A 19,997-nucleotide genomic window follows, 5' to 3' on the forward strand; every position below is an offset into this window, starting at 1 on the left:
TATCTTGAAAAACCATCCATTAGAGGAAAAAATGGCATGTCCAGCTATTAAATTCACAATAATGTCTATGTTTGGCAAAGGAAAGTCATATTTTGGACACACTTTGTGGAGATCTCTAAAATATGTACACATCCTGATACTTTTATTTGTATTAAATACATGTACGATGTTTGACACCCATTCTAGATAGGCAACTATTCTTATGAACCCCACATCTAATGGTTTCTTCAGTTCTGTTTTTACAGGTAGAGGTATGTGACGATACATTTTTCTCAATTTATGCTTGATTGGTTTAGCTCTAGGAGAGACATTTAGATGGTGTATTATTAGATCTGGATCTAACCCTAGCATATCCGCATACGACCAAGCAAAGTTTATTTCTCTTTTTAAAAAATTCATTGTAATCGTGCTTCTCTTGTCCTGACAGTTCAATGTTGTTGGATGTATGATCTTTGGATTGGCTTTTGTACTAATGTTGACTAGTTCTGTTGACTCAATCAATATTGAAGACCTCTCCTGATAGTACTCAATTAATATTGAAGACCATTGAATACGTCCTTTCTTTTTACTTTTTCTCGATCGAATGTTGCCAATAAATGGTTTTCACCATTAGATCTTATATTTGATTTATTTATCTTAATTTTGCAACTGAGAGACTTGGCATGGACTTCCTTGACTGGAAGCTACCTTATCATATTCATTGGTGGAAGATGTTTTGGTTTATATGACATTGAGATATTGAGCAATAACATAGTCATTACGAAAATAATCTATCTCAATGGATTCATTTTGTTCCCAATCAATAAGATCTGGATGAACCAAAGGTAAAGAGTCATTTGATTGGTTAGTCTCAAAGGTAGTAAGGGTTATAATGAAAAAGTTAAAGTTTTCAATGGTTACTTCTTGATATATGATGTTACTCTTCTCAAAATGACTTATCTTGATTAGTCTCTGATTGTCCTTGATATAGTCAGAATCAATAGATTGTGATTCTAATTCAAGTGGTATGTACTCTGACATTTGTCCTGCATACGAGTGAACTGCATCAACATCGAAATATTTTGTATAACATGATTCTTTAGAGGATTATTCATAATGATGCGAATCCCACTCCCACTCATTGGAGTTTGTCTCACTAGAAGCTTGTAATCTGAAGATTTGTCCATAAAGACTATGGGTAGCTTCTTCTCTCTTGCAGGAAGGATCTTCTTGTTTGTGAGTATTCTCCTCCTCTTGTTGCTTGCGGACTGCTTCCTCTTCTTTTTGTTTGTAGACTACTTCCTCTTCTTGTTGTTGTTTAGGTGTTATTTTCCTTTCTTGCTTATAAACCAGAAGGTCCTGTCCAAAATCTAGTCTCGTCTTGTCTTTGGCATTTTGAGAAGGAAGTTATATAGGTTCTACAATACCTTCTTTTCTTTTGCCTACAAGACCACTGCTACCATATCCCATTTTTTACAAGATATGAAATCCTTTTCCATAATGGGTATGTGCATAAAGATGGTGGTCAGAAAACTGGACACCACCCAAAAAACACATGGAAAAAAAAGCAGTGCGTACGCAGTTATAAAATTTGGAATCACCGTGTACGCGCTCAGGTCCGTTGTTCCTGAGCCTAGAAAAGGTAGCACATATGCGCTACCTTTAGGAAAATGAGCGTGTATGTGCTACTTATAGGAAAATGAGCGCGTATGTGCTAATAATCCCTAAAGGACCACATATGCAGTACCTATCAATTTTTTTTTATAAAAAAATTGGGTCTTATTTTCCCGTGACAACTGTGTTTTTACTACATTTTTTTTTTAATTTTCTTTGCTAAACTACGAACGGGGTGCTATATTTCTCCTCCAAACCATGAACGGGGTGCCACATTTCTCCTCCATACACTATGGATCAAGGTTAGTTTTTGTTAATTTTTGTCTTTCTTTCCTGTTTGTTCAATTTGTTTTACGTTTTGAATTTAATTATTAATTTTGATTAGGTTTTTTCATTTTTTGTTTCAAAAACCAGATTCTTTTAATCCACAACAAGAACAACAAAATGCACCTTTTGAAAACCCATAAGATACACCCCCAATTCCTCCTTTTGACCGCACATCTGAAACACAGGAGCAATTAATTAATCAGTTAGGGCAAAATACGTCTAAAATCAATAAACTGATTGATAAATTAAAAACATCCAAAATTGAGCATCATAAATCCCTCGCCACTAGCCTAAAAACATTATCTAGTGGTGCCATAGCTGTTTCCACACAAATTACCAAATGGGGAAACTTTAGGGATAGGTGTTGTCAATTCTATGCTGATGGGTTATCATATGAGGGAGTCAAAAACAAAAATATTAGTAAACAAGAAATATGTGCTCTTTTTGTTGATCCTAAAACTGGTTAGTCATTACCTCTTAATGCAAAGAGGTTTCCCATACATTGGTGTCCCAATGTGCAGATGAAAAATATTTTTTGGGAGAGGTGGTGGATGGTCTTTGATGATCCACCTTGTAATAATTATGAGGTACCATTGTATTTTTTGAGAAAAGTATACTGTGAGTTTGTGCTCAATGTGCGGCCAAATTATTTGGACATGAGAGAGTTCCATGGTAGAGGTGGCGACTCAGCCTGAGATAGACCTGGAGCCCATAGGTGATTAGCCCCAGAGAGTCGTTGCCCCCTAGCACCCAAACCCAAGGTGCATTAGGTTGTCCCAGTAGAGCTGAAAGAGTCGATGGAGCTACAAACTCTTTAGACAGCCACAACATTGACTGGTGCCATCATCTAGCATGGGACGTCGTTAGCACACCCTATTGTATTGGATGATGAGCCATTCGTTACTCTAGGTGGTGACAGAGAGCCCATTCAGCATATGTGTGTCAGTTGCTCAGGGATAAATGATGTGGTCGGTGCAGATGGATCCACATCTCATCCATGCATGATTTGTGGGAGTAGATGTCAGGCCCGCATGACTGAGGATTTTGCATTGACAAATGAGTTGATGGACATGGTGTTTGCCCATCAGCGATAGACACAGGTGTGTTGATTTGAATTGAAAGCATTTTATTTATCAGTCACTTTAAATTTGTAATTACATAAATGAATTTTCATTTATACATTGATTTAAATTGAGATAAATAATATGCATTTCGGGATGCAATAGAGGTATCCCATACTCCTCCCCCAGTTATTACAGCTACAACTTTGATGCCTGAGGTATAAATTTTATAACATGTTAAAATAGAATAGTACACTTTGAACTCAAAAAAATTACAAGATACACTAATTGATGCCTACCTAAATGGCACAAGGTTAGCAAATGATAAACAACACAAAAGACACAAAACCGTCAGTGTTAGTCAATCAAAAACTAATCTAAAAAGGCATACCAAGAGAGACACTAAAAACATGCAAACATATTTAACTATCAAAGCAAACATGATGAGGCATCTCCAAATACCTCCTAACATGCTCTTAGTTTCTTTCTCCCTTGTTCCTCTCCTCTCCAAGTTCCAAAATAGTGTAGCTCTCAGCAGCTTTTTGCACTATGGATGCTTATGGAGGATTGAGATTGTAGTATAGCTCTAAATGTGAAATGAAAAACTAATGTTATGCTATTGATGCTAAAATAATATATTTTAACCAAAATAACAAGATATTAGATTGCCTATGCTAAAATGCTCTCTTAAAATGCCTATAGCTTAAATGCATACAAGTTTTCAAGATCTGGATTATGAAGAAATGGGCTCTATTTATAGGAAAAATGGAGCAATGGATGGTTGAGATTGAGCAATCTCAACAAGGGTCAGGATTGAATGATTTCAAATCTATGTGAGGGCTTTCAACCCAATCCCAGGATGACAAGTGTCAATGTGAGATAGGTTGAGAGGAGAGGGGATAAGCATTAAATGCCTGATATGACCTTGGGATTTTAGAGTCAAGGTTGGTTGAATGAATAAAATCTTTATTCAAAGAATAAAGCTTTTATCCAATGGATAAACTCTTGTGCAAATGTGAAATTGATGAATATGGTCAAAACAATAAATGTTTGGGGGGACAAGTTTGAAATAACCATAAATGGTTATGTAAGAGCCATAAATGGTCATGTAAGAGCCATTAGTGGTCTTGGAAGACTTTGGGGGTTAATTTGTTGAACACACAAAGCATTAAATGCTTTTTAAAGACTTTTGAAGTCTTTGAGAAGTGACTCCATTTTGCTTAGGAATGTGACAATAATTAGGGGATGGATTAGGCTAATTAGGAAGGAGTTAGAAGAATCTAGAAGGGGATTAGATTTTTGCAAGTGGATTTGGTGGGTGAGGGAAAATAGGATTTTATTAAAATAAAAATTCATTTATTTCAATAAATGTGTGCAAGTTGCATTTGTAGGAAAATGCAAGTGGGGTGGGGATAATGAATTAAATAAATGTTTTATTTAATTTATTTAAAAGAGGAAAAGGGGATTTAATTAAATAAATAGATTTTATTTATTTAATTGATTGGAATTTGATTTAATGAATTAATTAAAATAAATTGAATAATTTATTTAATTAATAGAAGAATGTTTGGGGATGAATTAATTAAATATTTATTTAATTAACTGATGGCTAGTGGATTTTTAATCAAATAAATATCGAATATTTATTTAATTAAGCTGGACAGATTTGTGTGACTACATTTGCCCCTCTTTGAGACGGTGCGGTTTATCGTGTCGTTTCAAAGAAAGAAAAGTTGGTGTGAAGAAAATGTCCCATAAAATGTAATTTTAATGGGTGGTATGCCCCCTCGAGAGATGGGCCGAAAAATTTAAAAAAATCGGGCGATCTCTCGAAAAAGAACGAAAATTGGCAGGGTGGTAGAAGAGAAGAAGTTAGCCATACGGGTGAAAAATAGAAGAAAACGGGGGAAACATGGAGAAATGGGGGGCTCAGGAAGTTCACGGGGACCACGGCGATGAGCAGGGGGGAAGTTACGGTGACGACGAAGGGTATAAATGGGGTGAAAGGGGTGAAAACAGGATCATTTGTGACCACGACCAGTTGAAAATGAGAGCTCTGATAGTGACGTTTGGAGGAGCGAGCAGCAGCTATGATGCCGATTCCGATCACCGAGCACAGATTCGAGCGAGTCCAATGGTTCCAGCGCTCAGATGACTATGGACCAGCGGTACGCAAATTCTAAAACTTAATTTTTGTGCATTTTTGATAGGTTTTTAGCTGAGTCCAAGTCAAGTCGGAGCAAGAACGCTAGAACTACAGTTTTGGTGTTTTTGCTCCATAAACTAGCGATATTGTGCTGCAATAGTGCTATTGTCCCCTTGTTTGAGCGCTTTTGCTCTGCATTAGCGCTATTGTATGCAAGTTTTAGCGCTATTGAGTAAGTGGCACTATTGTGGGCTTAATTGAGCGCTATTGATGTCAAGTAGCGCTATTGCGTAGTTGATTTAGCACTTTTGCAGTTTGAGTGCGTTTGGATAGCTGATTGAGTGCTGTTGTTAGGGTTGTAGCGCTATTGTTGAAAATTAGCGCTTTTGTTGGTAGAATAATGCTTTTGCTTTAAGATAAAAGGATGCCCCAATTTGGATGAAGAAAAATCTCCCGATGCCAATGATTGATGGATGACGAGGTGAAGTGGGAGTTGTTTTGAACCATAGCAGCTTGATGAGACTTAGGTCATTTGTTAGGATAAATGCCCGTTGAAGTCTAGGTGGCCATGATTGCGTACCTATTGAGACTCGAAGATACTTGATCAAAGTATCTATTGATAGTCTAGGTTTAAACTTAAGAAAGTTTGAAAACAAAACAACTGATAGTGATTGATGAATGTCTATGTGTAGGAGGATCTGCGCGTGTTGCAGTTACGCGAGCGCCATCCTGCGACATAGGGGTTGCGGGACTGATTGACTCAGGTGGAGATAGACTGCATTGCCGCGACTAGGTTATACGAGGTGATGCACATGCCCGTAATTCATATGAATCACGGATTGATTACAGCATTAGCAGAGCGGTGGCACAGTGAGACGTGCACCTTCCATTTGGCACAAGGGGAGATGACCGTGACCTTGGAGGATGTGTGGCGCATCTTACGGATTTCGATTCGAGGAGAGCTGGTCACATACGATAGATCCTAGGGGACTGTGGCAGTGCAGAGGATTTTTGATGAGGATGTGTTCATTGATGATGGCTCGATCGCGTGGGAGGATATAGCGGCACTGTATGAGCCACTTCCAGAAGTTTTGTCAGGGATTGTGGAAGGACTGCTGTGTCCAGATAGGTGGTCACATGGGTTGGTGGTGGGATGGGGACAGGTTATCAAGATGATGATGACCAAGGGGACCCAATTTGCATGGGGTCCGTGCGTGCTGGCGCACATGTATCAGGAGCTGCATGAGGTAGTGTATCGAGGGAGGGGTTCCTTAGCAGTGGGCATGACGCTGCTACATATTTGGGCATGGGAGCACCTACCAGTGACTCGACCGGTGAGTCTGTGATTCCGTGTAGTGGATCAGCCATACATGTTTATGTACAGCGGTATGATGAGTCAGCCCCACTTGGGGAAGTTAGAGTGGTGGCGGCGGGCATTGGATGACCTGGATGCAGTGATATGGTGGCCATACTTGGAGTGTGAGCCGTGGGATGATGATGCAGAGGCACTACCTTATGTCTTCATGACCCGATTCCTCATTGGGAGGACCTCCTACCATGTGGAGAGACAGGTGCCGGGGTGAGTGATGAGACAGTTTGGATGGCAGCAGGGACTGCCCAGTGGATCTGGAGAGTATGCGCGGGTGATTCGAGAGAGGTATGCATGGGGTCCAGTGCTACCTTATGATCAGGCACTGGTAGAGTTTCGGACACTGTAGGCAAGGCCATGAGACCTACGACCGAGGGTCATTGATGCAGGGGTGACAGATGAGTACACGCAGTATCGGGCGACGCACCCGATCCTACGGATATTGGATCCAGTAGAGCCGATCCCAGCTTTTGAGGATGAGAGGGGATGGAGATGGAGGAGGGTAGGAGGTCAAGGAGATGGAGGAGTAGGAGGAGGAGGAGGTGGTGGAGGAGATGGAGGAGGTGGAGGAGGAGATGGAGGTGGTGGAGGTGGAGGAGGTGGAGGTGGAGGATTGGGGATGCAGAGCTAGCGGAGAGGGAGAGGTGGACTGCCTTTACAGATATCTCAGGGACCATTGATACCAGGAGGAGTTCAGTTGAGTGGGAGGGGGATGGAGAGGGAGATCTCGATGGACAGAGGAGAGGGAACTACCGGAGAGGGTGGTGCAGGGGAGGCAGCTATGGAGATCGGGGAGGGAGCTATGGACACCGGGGAGGGAGCCACTGGAGATCTGCAGGATCACATTATAGTATGCTTGCAGACGCAGATAGAGGATTTGGAGGCGGAGGTGGCAGCTAGGGATGTGCAGTTATTTGCACGGGAGTCAGAGCTGACGGTGGTGCTGTGGGAGAGAGATACTGCAGTGGAGAGATTGGCGGAGCTGTAGGAGAGAGTCCAGGTTGGAGTAGGAGCACAGGGGCCTATGGGGGAGGTGATGAGGGAGATGCGGTGAGCATAGGCAGAGATAGACTACTGGCGGAGTTTATATGAGCAGGTGGTGCCAGTTAGTCAGCGAGCTCTTAGCTATTCGCAGATGCGGCAGGTGAGATCAGAGCGATCGCAGAGGGTGCAGAGCAGTGGGGGTGTGATGGGTCCGCTGCGGAGGGAGAGATCAGGGGATGCAGGAGGGAGTGGTGGTTCGATGAGGCCTCCACGGAGAGATGGAGCAGGGTTTGCAGACGCCAGTGGTGGAGCAGGGGGAGGTGTTGGGACAACATCTGGCCAGAGTGGCATTTGAGAGAGCATTTTTGCATCTATGTATTTGTATCATTATTTTGTGGACTGTATCTTGGATGGCTCTTGGTAGACGATTTTGTAGACTTCATTGTACTCTGATATATGAGATGAGATATATGAGGAGACCCCATATTTTGATGATATGTAGTTGATTATGTATGGATGTTTATGCAGGATGATGAGTGATTGTTTAGATGGATATATGTACATGTATGCAGTGATGAGATATTTCTTATATGCATGTTTTGATGATGATACTGACATATGAATGCAGGTTTATGTATGATTTGTTTTGTTTTGTTGATGTAATGCTTTTATGTATGTAATGCCATGATGATGATGTATGCTTATGATAATATATGAACAGGATTTTGGTGTTTCCTATTTTGATATAATGATGAGATGATGATGTTAATGCAATGGTCGAATGAATGATTTTATGTATGGATATGCATTTAGATGTCTTTAGATGAATGTAATATGGATAAACAAAATGCAAAGTACAAATGTTGATATGAAATGAATGCACATGTAAAATGGATATGAAATGTTAAAAACCAATGTTTTGTAAACAAAGGGATTTATGTTTCTAAATGCTTAAATATGTTTTAAGTATAAATGATAATGTGATGATACGATAACTAATGTTTGAATAACTGCACCTTAATGCAATTTTTAAAAGAGGATAATGAATGCAATTTGAATGAATCCTAAAATGAGCATAATAAGATACTTAGTAATGAATGAATGCACCTTTTAACTATAAATGAATGTATGCAATAATAAATGATATAAGATAATAAAATGATAATGGATAATTGACACTAAATGAATTCCTAATAAATGATTTTAAAACAATCAAAAACAATTTAATCCCATGAATGAATCTAATCATTGATGATTGATGCAATGAGGCAAAAATGATTTAATGAAAACTAATGTCAAAAATGAACTATATGCAATGGTAAGCTAAAAATGACATGAATGTACTTAATGCAAGATGCAACTAAATGCGATGATGAGATGACCATGAGGAATGCAAGGTTTGTAAGACTTTGCATGATGCATTTGATGATGTATCAAAGTACTCGGTCGTGATTGTATCCAAGACTAGTTTTTTAATGGTCACTTTTGCATATAAAACCTACATATGAATGAATGGATGGGTGATATGCAATGGAATGCAAGATATAAACAGATGAGATGAAATGATGATCCATAGTGCTCTATTTTCATCATTGAGCTTTAAAATGTTGGAAGAGAATACAAGCATCTTGACATAATGATTCAAGGTGACCTGAGTATTCCTTTCATGGATTTTATATAGCAAGTTAATACAAACAACTTGATATAAGGGTCAAGTCAACCAGAGTATTGCTTGCGGAACAGACAAGGATTATCTCCTTTCATGCATGACTTGGATCATCCTCCTTGATCTTAGGCTGATCATATCCTGAGACAAGTGCATACCGTACTAAGAGATAAAACCTTTATCCAATTTGGATGAGGAGGAACCAAAGAATGAGCATTGTACCTGCAAACAAACAATATATACATAAAGAATAAAGAATATGGATCCTTGTTAATGGTTCATGCCCATATGGTCGAGGTATACGCAATAGTCAGCAAGCCGTAATGATCGATGACTGCATTTGGCATAAGATTACGTAGCTTGGTGAACTTCCCACGTAGACACCATTAGTACATGCCCCAGAACTTCATCGGAAATAATGCACAAGCAATACAAAATAATGCTGAAAGATCCCGATACAGATAAACAAATGTTTGTACTCACAAATCAACCAAGTATTTGATAGCTGAACATAATTTTCTTGTCAAAGAAAACGTCACTTTTGTCTTGTTTTGGTAAGGAAGGATGCATCCTTGTTGAAGACAGTTTTGAGTGTTGATGTAGATTGTGTGGTTGATTGGTAAATGGTTATCGTGTGAGTATTTTGTCAATGCTTGTTTTGGTATCTGCATGGATGAGTACGTACAAAGTGTTGCCATGTTTTTGTGTGATTTTCGATGTTTTCTGATGTTTTTGAATTTTTTATTGTTTTGAATGTTTTTGGATTTTGTATGAGACATTTTCCAATGTTTTTGGTATTTTGATGATTGCTTGAATGAAGAACTTTAATGAATCATAATACAATGTAGAATCCACTTCCATTAATAGGCTAAGGGCATTGCCCCCAGTTTTTAGACAGGACTATGAAAAAGCGGGATGCTTAGACGCATGAAGTATTGTCATAATTGCAGAGAAATAACAAGCCATGGTTTTCGGATGGATGGATGTATGTATGAAGTAGATGTGATCGCAATAAGTCTGAAAGAAAATGGAGCCATAGCCTTTACGAGTGGCACCTGTTTGCCAGGTTTTCACCATCGCACTTACCCAAGGTGCCACCGGAGTGGTTGTTCACCGTTTGGATGCATGATTTTTCTCTTACTCTTTTTGGTGTTTTTGTATTTTCTTCAGCACATTTTTCTGAATGTTTTTGGTATTTTCTAGTATGTAGGGGAGCCTGATGCTCTGTTCAGCTTAGGTACAAAACCATTTGAGGTGCATGCTGTTGATTGGATCTGCAAGCGGTTCTCCTTCTGATGTAGCCAACTGATATGCCCCAGACCCGAAGACAGCAGTGACAACATATGAGCCCAGCCAGTTTGATTCAAATTTTCCCTGATGTTCTCTGTTTGGTTGGTTGCGAGGATTCTCTCATAGAACAAGATCACCTACCTCAAATGTACGAGGTCTAACTCGGTGATTGTAGCTTCTGCTCATGTGTTGCTGATAAGCTTTGAGATGGTTGTATGCAGCTTGTCGCTTCTCATTTAGTAACTCTAAGTCCTGAAGATGGGATACTCTGTATGCTTCATCATCTATCAAATTATGCAAGGAAACCCGTAATGATGGTATCTCGACCTCAATAGGCAAGATAGCTTCTGCACCATAGACCAATGAATAAGGAGTTGCACCTGTAGGGGTTCGAATGCTAGTTCGATATGCCCATAGTGTTGGATTCAGTTGAACATGCCAATCACGACCGGCATCGTTAACTATCTTCTTGAGGATTCTTAATATGTTTTTATTTGACGCTTCGGCCTGACCATTGCCTTGTGGGTAATAGGGAGTGGAAAAGCGGTGTTGGATGTGAAATTTCTCACAAGTTCACGAACATCCTGATTTTTGAAAGGAAGGCCATTATCTATGATGATGGACATGGGTACACCATACCGGCAGATGATGTAGTTGAGGATGAATGAGGCGATCTGCTTGCCGGTGACTTGGGTAAGTGGAACAGCTTCGATCCACTTGGTGAAATATTCGGTGGCGGTGATAGTGAATTTATGGCCATTGGATGAAGATGGATGAATCTTACCCACAAGGTCAAGGCCCCATTGACAAAAAGGCCATGGTGTCGTGATTGGTTGCAGTTCCTGGGCCGGTGCATGTATCAGGTCACCATGAACTTGACATTTCTTGCATTTTCTGACAAAGTAGTAGGAATCTTTTTCCATAGATGGCCAATAGTATCCATTGCGGAGGAGTTTCTTGGCGAGTGAAGGACCACTTGAATGAGTCCCGCAAATGCCTTCATGGACTTCTTCCAAAGCCTTTGTGATCTCATCTTGTTCCAGACATCGAAGGAGAGTACCATCAAGACCGCGTCGGTATAGGGTTTCAGCAATAATGGTATATCGAGCAGTTTGGCGAATGAAAGTTTTTCGTTGGTTATTCAATTGGTTGGGAGGAAGGGTATGATCGTAGAGATAGGTGTAGAACTCACCATACCAGTGGGATTCGGAACCGACAAGGCAACATATCATCTCGGATTCAGGGATATCATAAGCGGGGATCCAAAGCTGTTCTACCAAGAACTCGTAGCGTGTTGAATTCTGTGGAAGATCTAGTAGAGATGCGATGGTAGCCATAGCGTCAGCAGCTCGATTCTTATCTCTTGGTATCTGCTCAAAAGTGATAGTAGTAAATGATGTCTTTAGAGTGTCCACCATTTGATTATATGGCATGAGTTTATCATCCTTAGTCTGATATTCATCTGTTGCTTGTCGAATGACTAGTTGGGAGTCGCCATATACTTGCAGTTCTTGTAATTTCCATTGTACAGCTAGCCTGAGTCCTGTGATCAAGGCCTCATACTCTGCTATGTTTTTTGTGCATGGAAATGTGAGCCTGTAAGACTTCGGGATGCTATCACCCTGAGGTGTGATAAACAGAATGCCTGCCCCCGAGCCATGCCTAGTGTATGAACCATCAAAATATAGTTTCCATGGTTGTGCTGTTGTGATCATGCATATCTCTTCATCTGGAAAATTGGAAATGAGAGGACGATCGCCTATGAGTGGTGCATCGACCAACTGATCTGCAATAACTTGACCTTTGATGGCTTTACGGTCCACGTACTCAATGTCAAATTCACTTAGAATCATCACCCATTTGGCCAAGTGGCCTGTCAATGCTGCTTTGTTAAGTAAATACTTGAGTGGATCAATCTTTGCAATGAGTTGTACTTTGTGTGTTAATAGATAGTGCCTCAGTTTAGTGGCTGCTAAGATTACTGCTAAGCAAGCTCACTCAATAGGTGTGTAATTGAGTTTATAGCCCACCAGTGTGCGAGAGATGTAGTAAACAACACACTCTTTTGCTTCTGCATTATGTTGTGCCAGTAGTACACCCAATGCTGTACTAGTTGCTGAGATATAGAGTAACAACGATCTACTTGGATCTGGTGGGATTAGCAATGGTGGTTTCATGAGATAGTCTTTAAGTGTCTGAAATGCTTGCTGGCATCGGGCATCCCATTGAAAGCGGATGTTCTTGTGTAGCAGGTGTGTGAATGGGTGACACTTATCAGCGAATTGTGCAATGAATCTTCGGATGGATTGAAACCGTCCTTGTAATGTCCTTAGTTGACTGATATTCTTTGGAGGTGGCATGCCCATGATTGCTTTTACCTTTGCTGGGTCGACCTCAATACCATTGCTTGAGATAATGTATCCTAGAATCTTCCCAGAGGTCACTCCAAAGACACATTTCTTTGGGTTGAGTCGAACATGGTATTGTTCCAGTCTATCAAAGATTTTATCTAAGATGTGGAGATGCCCTTCTCTCATGAGTGATTTTGCTAGTAAGTCATCAACATAATCTTCCATCATGGTATGCATCATGTCATGGAAGATGGTGGTCATTGCTCTTTGATAGGTTGCTCCTGCATTCTTTAGACCGAAGGGCATTACATTCCAGCAATATGTGCCCCATGGACATGTGAAGGCTGTCTTATGTTGGTCCTCTGGTGTGATCTTTATTTGATTGTATCCTGAAAAGCCATCCATGAGTGAAAGCATGGCATGTCCGGCTGTTAGATCCACTATGATGTCGATAATTGGAAGGGGGAAGTCATGCTTAGGACATGCCTTATTCAGATCTCTGAAGTCAGTACAAATGTAGATGCCCCCTTTTGGTTTGCCGACAGGCACAATATTGGAGATCCATTCGGCATAATCAATTGGTCTAATGAAACCAACGTCTAGGAGTTTCTTGAGTTCTGTTTTGACTAGCACTGTGATTTGGGGATGCATCTTATGAAGCTTCTGCTTGACAGGTTTGGCTCCTTCTGCTATGGTGAGGTGATGCATGACTAAATGAGAATCAAGCCCAGGCATGTCTGCATATGACCATGCAAAGTTGATCTGACGCTTCTGGAAGAACTCTATAAACTTAGGCTGTTCCTCTGGAGTGAGAAGAGATGCCAGATGTATGATATGAGGATTTTCAGGAGTCCCCACATTGTCCTCTTTGGTTTCCTCGATGAGAATCGTTGATCATTCCTGTTGTGTACTATCAGGGAGAATGTCAAACCCTTCATCCTCAGGCACCTCAGAGAGGTTTTCACCATTGGATACACTCTTTCTTTTTACTTTTGTTGGATCAAACAATGCCACAGTGTGGTTTTCACTGAAAGATCCATGTTTTATTGTTATATTTTTGCAACTGAAAGGTTTGGCATCCACCCCAAAGTATGCTGCACTATTAAGTTCAATGGCGAATCCAGCTTTGTGATCCCCACTTGGTAGGTTATCCCTTAATTCCAAAAAGTCAATGATGGCCTCATCATTTTGGAAGAAGTCAAGACATGGGGGATTCGGTTGGTTCCATTCGATGAGTTTAGGGTGGATAATGGGCATTACTACGTCGATTAGGTTAAGTGCGTTAGAGGTATCAGTGGGTTAAGATGTTATGGTGAAGGTCATTGATGGTACTTTCCCTGTCAGAATCAGGCGTAGGATGAGACGTAGGGTTTGTGGAAGATGTTTCCAGTTCAGGAACCCAAGTGGTCTTTATCTATGCTTCTCCGTAAACAGGGATATCTTTCCGTGGTGGAGGTGGTGATGTGTCTTCCTCATTTGAAGTGTTAAGCTGTACCGAATCAAATTCCCATTCATGTGAGTCGGTCTCTGAATCACTTTCCAGCATCCGATTACTATACCATACTGGGATGTCCTTTGAGTTAAATACTGCAGGTGTGATTGGTTGATGTACCTTTGTAATGATCGGTGCTGCAGGGCGGTTGATGGGGATTAAAGGATTTGGTACAAGGAGTATCGATAATGTTGACTCAGTGACTTCTGCTAGAACTACTGGTGCCATAGATGCTGCTGCGGGTTCTGATATAGTTGCTGCTACTGATGGTGCTGCTGATGGGATTACGAGTTCGCTTGGTGGGATGAGTGGCATTGGTGATGGTTGTGTTGGGGTTTTGAACCTCAGTGGGGCAGTCAGGATGGTGCTTGATGCCGCTTTGATAATGAAAGGTGTCCTTTTGGCAGTAGGCGGACATAATGGTTTGTTGGGTTTTCCTTTGAATTTTAGTTTTGGGAAAATCTCTTTTTCAAAGCCTAGGCCTGTATTACCTTTGGGCTTGAATTCCGGTAGTAGAGGTTCATGCCATCCTTGTTTATAATATCCCAAAGCACTCTTCCCATCATATCCCATTCGTTGCATAATGAGGAGACCTTTTCCATACTGATCCGTAGGAAGTGTAACTTGCGGTATATCAGTGGTGATGGGATCTTTATAGATCCATTCCGCTAGGTCCTCATCTTGTGTTTCTTCCTCTTGACTCTTTCCAAGAATGAAGGGCGTCAAAGCACATGCTGGTATGTTTAGTGGTTGCTGGAGTACCTGTTGTGGTTTACCATGTGTTCTAGGAGAAGTGGGCATTTGTCCCACACAAAAGAGTTGACTCAAGTTGTATTCCCTAGGACCTTCCTTTGCTATCTTCATCTTAAGCTTTTCTTGCTTGGGTATAGTGGTGTTTGAATGGGAAAGAGAGGCGGGACTTATATATGATGTGGAAGAAATGGCTTCTCTATTATTAGGAATGGTAATCTCTGGTTGATGGCTGATATTATGGCAATATACAAAGGGATTCGCATCACCCAGGATTGTGATCTCTACACTATTATGTGGGAACTTGATACATTGATGGTAGGTAGATGGAACGGCTTGCATGGCATGTATCCAAGGTCTTCCTAACAATAGATTGTAGGGCAAAGGAAGGTCCAGAACCTGACAAATGATGTGCTTTACCACGGGGCCCACTCGGATTGGTAGTACCACAGCTCCTTTGGATGAACGCTCCACATCGTCATAGGCTTTGATTGTGATCTTCTGACGAGGATCCACTGATTCTACCGCATATCCCAATGTTGTGACCAACTGCAGTGTAGAAATATTTAAGCCTGCTCCATTATCGATCAAGACTCGCTTGTTCCTGTGCTGGTTGATAAAGCCTTCAATGTGTAGTGAAGCGTTATGAGGTTGTTGGAAGGAAGAGTTGTCACTTTCAGAAAAAGTGAGACAAGGTGATGACTTTAGACTTCCAACCATTGCTTGAAATTGGTCTGTATTCAGGTTTGCAGGGACTGACGCCTCTTGGAGTACTTGATCCAAGATAGTTTTATGAGATGGCGATAGGCGCAATAGCTCTAAAATGGATATAAGCGTAGGGGTTTTATCTAATTGTTCCACAAGATTGTACTGCTTTGGGATGGAGGTGGTGCCTTGTGGAGCTGCCTTTATGGTAACTTTGCTGTGACGCGTAACAACATTGCAATTTGAGTTGGGATTTTTGAAGGTTATAGTTGCAACTTGTTCACTGGCATCATACAGATGATTTACAGTGTAATTATACGCAGCCTGCGTATAATCAGTGGTATTAGTGCCTCTCCTGGAAGTGGAAGGACCCCTTTGATCTTGTGATGGAAGTGGATTTTTGAACATCAAATGATCATTACTTGTTGTATTTGGGTCATGTCCTTTGATTTCAATTTCTCCTCGGTCAATAAGATCCTGAATAAGATCTTTTAATCGGTGACAATTACTTGTCTTGTGTCCTCTTCCTTGATGGAATTCATAGTGTTCAGTATCTCTCCACCAGGCCGGTTTGAACCGAGGCTCATAGTTTGATAGCTTAGGTAGAGTGACCAAATTTTGAGAATTGAGTTGTCGCAACACTGTTTCAATGGGTTCCCCTAAGGGAGTGTATGTGCGTTTTTGTTTTGCTGATGAGGTCTAGGTTCATCATGAGATGTGATGCGACCTTGATTAGAAGGAACACTTGTGTTGTTTTGAGGTAGAGGATTTTATCCTGCAAACCGAACCACAGGTTGTGCATTTTGGATAGTTCGGGCATCAACAACCCCATCATTGATGATATTCTTGTTTTTATTCCAGAAGTTTGGTTTATCGCTGTTGAAGCGTGGGCGAGGACCATCTTTTGGTTCATTAAAGATTTTGATGAGTCCTTTCTTGATGAGTGCCCGTTCACATTTTAAACCCTTGGTGATCATATCATTAAAAGAGTCTGTGTCTTTCACATCCAGGTGAAATTCCACTTCTTCGTTTAAGTTGGAAATGAATATTTCCACTAGTTCTCGTTCAGGTAACTGAAGAGAACGTCTGCTAGACATTTGACGCCATCGTTGCAGGAATACTGAGAATTGTTCACTTGGTTTTTGTTTGGTGTTGCACAGATCAGCCATGGTGATGTCGCGTTCAATGTTATGAGAGTAATGAGCTAGGAACTTCTGGATGAGTTCCTCAAATGTTCGAATGCCTCCTGGTAGTCAGGAAAACCATGATGTGGTTGTTCCTCCCAAGCTTTGGGGAAAAAGGCGCATTAGGTAGGTGTCTTCATATGCCACTTCAAGACAAGCGGAATGAAATTCTCTGACATGATCACGAGGATCTCCCTTTCCCCTATATTTTTTGAATTTGGGTGTTTCGAATCCTCTTGGAAAGGGTGGCATATAAATATTCCTATCAAAAGGATAGGGATAGATGTCATTGAGTGAGAATTGGTTTGTCTTGACACCACTATGAAGTTGTTGGGCAAGATTCTTGACTTGTTGCCACAACATCTCCATTTCATTTGGAGGAGGAGGTGGTGGGTTACCTTGAGGAATGTTATATCTGATGGGATCTCTACCTCTTTCCTCTTCATGATGACTTTGCCTTTCTGATGCTTGTCTTAATTGGGCAAGATCAAAGTCTGAGGGGAGTTTGGCTCCTTCTTGAGCGAGTTTTAAGAAGTGAGCATCCGCATTGCTCCTGAGTATTTCGTCAAACAATCTGTTAAAGAGAGGGTTATGCTGATCCCTTTCTATTGTTGCAGGAGTAGGAGTACTTGGGTTTTTGTCATTTGCATTTCCTCCAAGTGCTTCTTGGAATTCATTGAGATTTTCCTCTTCTTCTTCTTCTATTTCTATTTCTCGTTGTCGCGACTGTGATCGGGTTTGAGCCATTTTGTTTATGAGTCTTTGTTGAAATTGCATGAAAATGATGATGAGTTTTTGATGAAATGAGAGATTGATGATTGGTGAATTGTGTTGCATGTGGATCTCTTAACACTTTTAAGGTAGATGTAACTGAAATTCCTTCTTTGAATTGCTTGCTTGTTTGATAAGATTTGATGTGATAAGGTGTAGAGAAATCTGAGATGTGTTACAGATTGGACTACCTAGCAATGAGAGGATTCACTCATGGACTAGTTTTAACCTGTGTAGATGTGTTTCTTAGAATGAGCTTTATCCTAGATGTAGAAACAATCTAAAAAGTGATGTGATGTGTTTGATTTCAAGCAATATCTAAAAGAGAATTTGGGACAAGAACCTCTTAATGTTTTGAGAGTTGGGACGGATTGATGATGAAGTGATGATGGATGAATAAGATGATGAATGAAATGTTGTCAACTTCAATAAAAGCTTTGTGTTACAAATGGGACAAACTCTATCTCTTCCCTTTCAGGTGTTGGTGGTATTTCTCGAGTTGTGTTGTATGTGATACAGATGTTTGGGAAGAAGTTGGGATTGATCTTTCCTCCTTGGTTTTTGTGATAACTCAGAGCTCTATATTGCATAAAAGCTCTGCGGTTCAATGATTCTGAATCAAATTCGTTTGTTTTGCCTTGAAGGTATAGACGCATGCGATGTAGAAAGACTCTATGGGAGACAAAGATTTGTCGATTGATATAGAAGAATTTCCTCTTGTTGATCAAAGCCTTTGAGCTTAATGGTCTTCTTTTCAAGTTGATATTCTGATGACACTTCTTCTTTCGCAAGATGTGAAGAATGGTCATAAAATTTGACTTTGTTGTTTGTACCTTGTTTTTGATGTGTTTGTTTGTTTTTGGTAAGATGTTGGATGAATACTTTGTTTTTGGGATTGATTTTCTGATTTGATGTTTCTTTGACAAGAAAACAAAGCAAGCACAAAAACACAAGAATGTTGCCTAAAAGGCACAAATGAGTATGGGTCTAGATTAACCCAATCCTTGGACTTGTATATGACCCTTCTTTTAGATGTATTTTAAGGTGTATTTCCAAAGCCTGAAGTCGGCTCAATTTGCACTTGGTCTTTAAAATGAACACACTTCAAACACTTTTTATCCCTAAGGTCAAATGGCCAGTTGTGATAAATTTAGCCCACATCTTGATATTTCTTCGACTTTGGTACTACATACCTTATGAACCTCGCCTTGGCAGGTAAGGATGTGATATACTAAGTCTTGCGCGAGCATAACAAATAGATGATCCCTATGATGGGGGAGTCACCACTTTTATCAAGCCACAAGTGACTTTTCAAAAAGCTATGTTTCTACTCAAGGAAATATGTATGGTGAGTATCTTGGGAGCAAAACCATCTATGCTCTTGCACTAAATTATATCGCAAATATTCTCAATCAATAGAATGGGTGGGCTACTACTTAAAGGTGTTTAGTCATGTTCGATGTTTTTGGACATAAGTTCATTCTGCAGTGACTCACTTAAGAGCCTTGTAACTGGTGGTGGGGCCCATTTGTCCTTTCGGCCAGTTACACTATAGGAACAACTATACCCAAGGCTACAACTTTCGCTCTCACTTGATTTCTATAGTGGCTTGAAGGATTTACCGCTTGAGGTCATTCCCAAGAGTATCGATCCCTTGGCAGGCCTCTCTTAAAAAGATAAAATTTGAGTGTTACTAACACTTTTCTCTTGCACCTAGGACCGTGAAAGCCAAGGGAGAGGATAGTGTGTGTTAGAGGTAGGACCACTCGACTGACTTTTGTGCACAAGCGTGCCAAACATGTAAAACACTTGTTCTTTTTAATCCATCCTTTCAAAATGTGGTCTAACTATTTGGAGATGTTGCTCCAATAGCCATAGTGTTCTTTTTAACTTTCAAAGGCAATGTGTTTTGTAATCTAGAATTTGAAAATCCTGGTCAACTTAATAAAAAACATGTTTTCTTGAAGTAAAATTTGTTTTGCAAAAGATCTAAACAAGTGGATTGTTCTTTTTATTTGTCCAAAATTGAAGTGTGGCTTGTGATTTTTAAGTTTGATGCAAGGAAAGAAAAGTTGTTTGTTGATTTTAAGCACCAAAAGACAATTTATCCTAACTAGAAAGCGATACAATTTTGTGTTTTTGTCAAGTTTTTAAACACCAAAAGACAAGTTTGTGATTTTTATGGTGAGTTTTTAACCTGCACAAACAAAAACGTGTTAGTAAAACCGATGTTCAAGGGGGGCTTCCACAAGCCTAAGAATTTCCATTTTTGTGGTTACAAGGTGATTTGGACGACACTCTGTTACAA

The sequence above is a fragment of the Cryptomeria japonica genome, chromosome 6, assembly GCF_030272615.1.
Source record: "Cryptomeria japonica chromosome 6, Sugi_1.0, whole genome shotgun sequence".
Taxonomy (NCBI): Eukaryota; Viridiplantae; Streptophyta; class Pinopsida; order Cupressales; family Cupressaceae; genus Cryptomeria; species Cryptomeria japonica.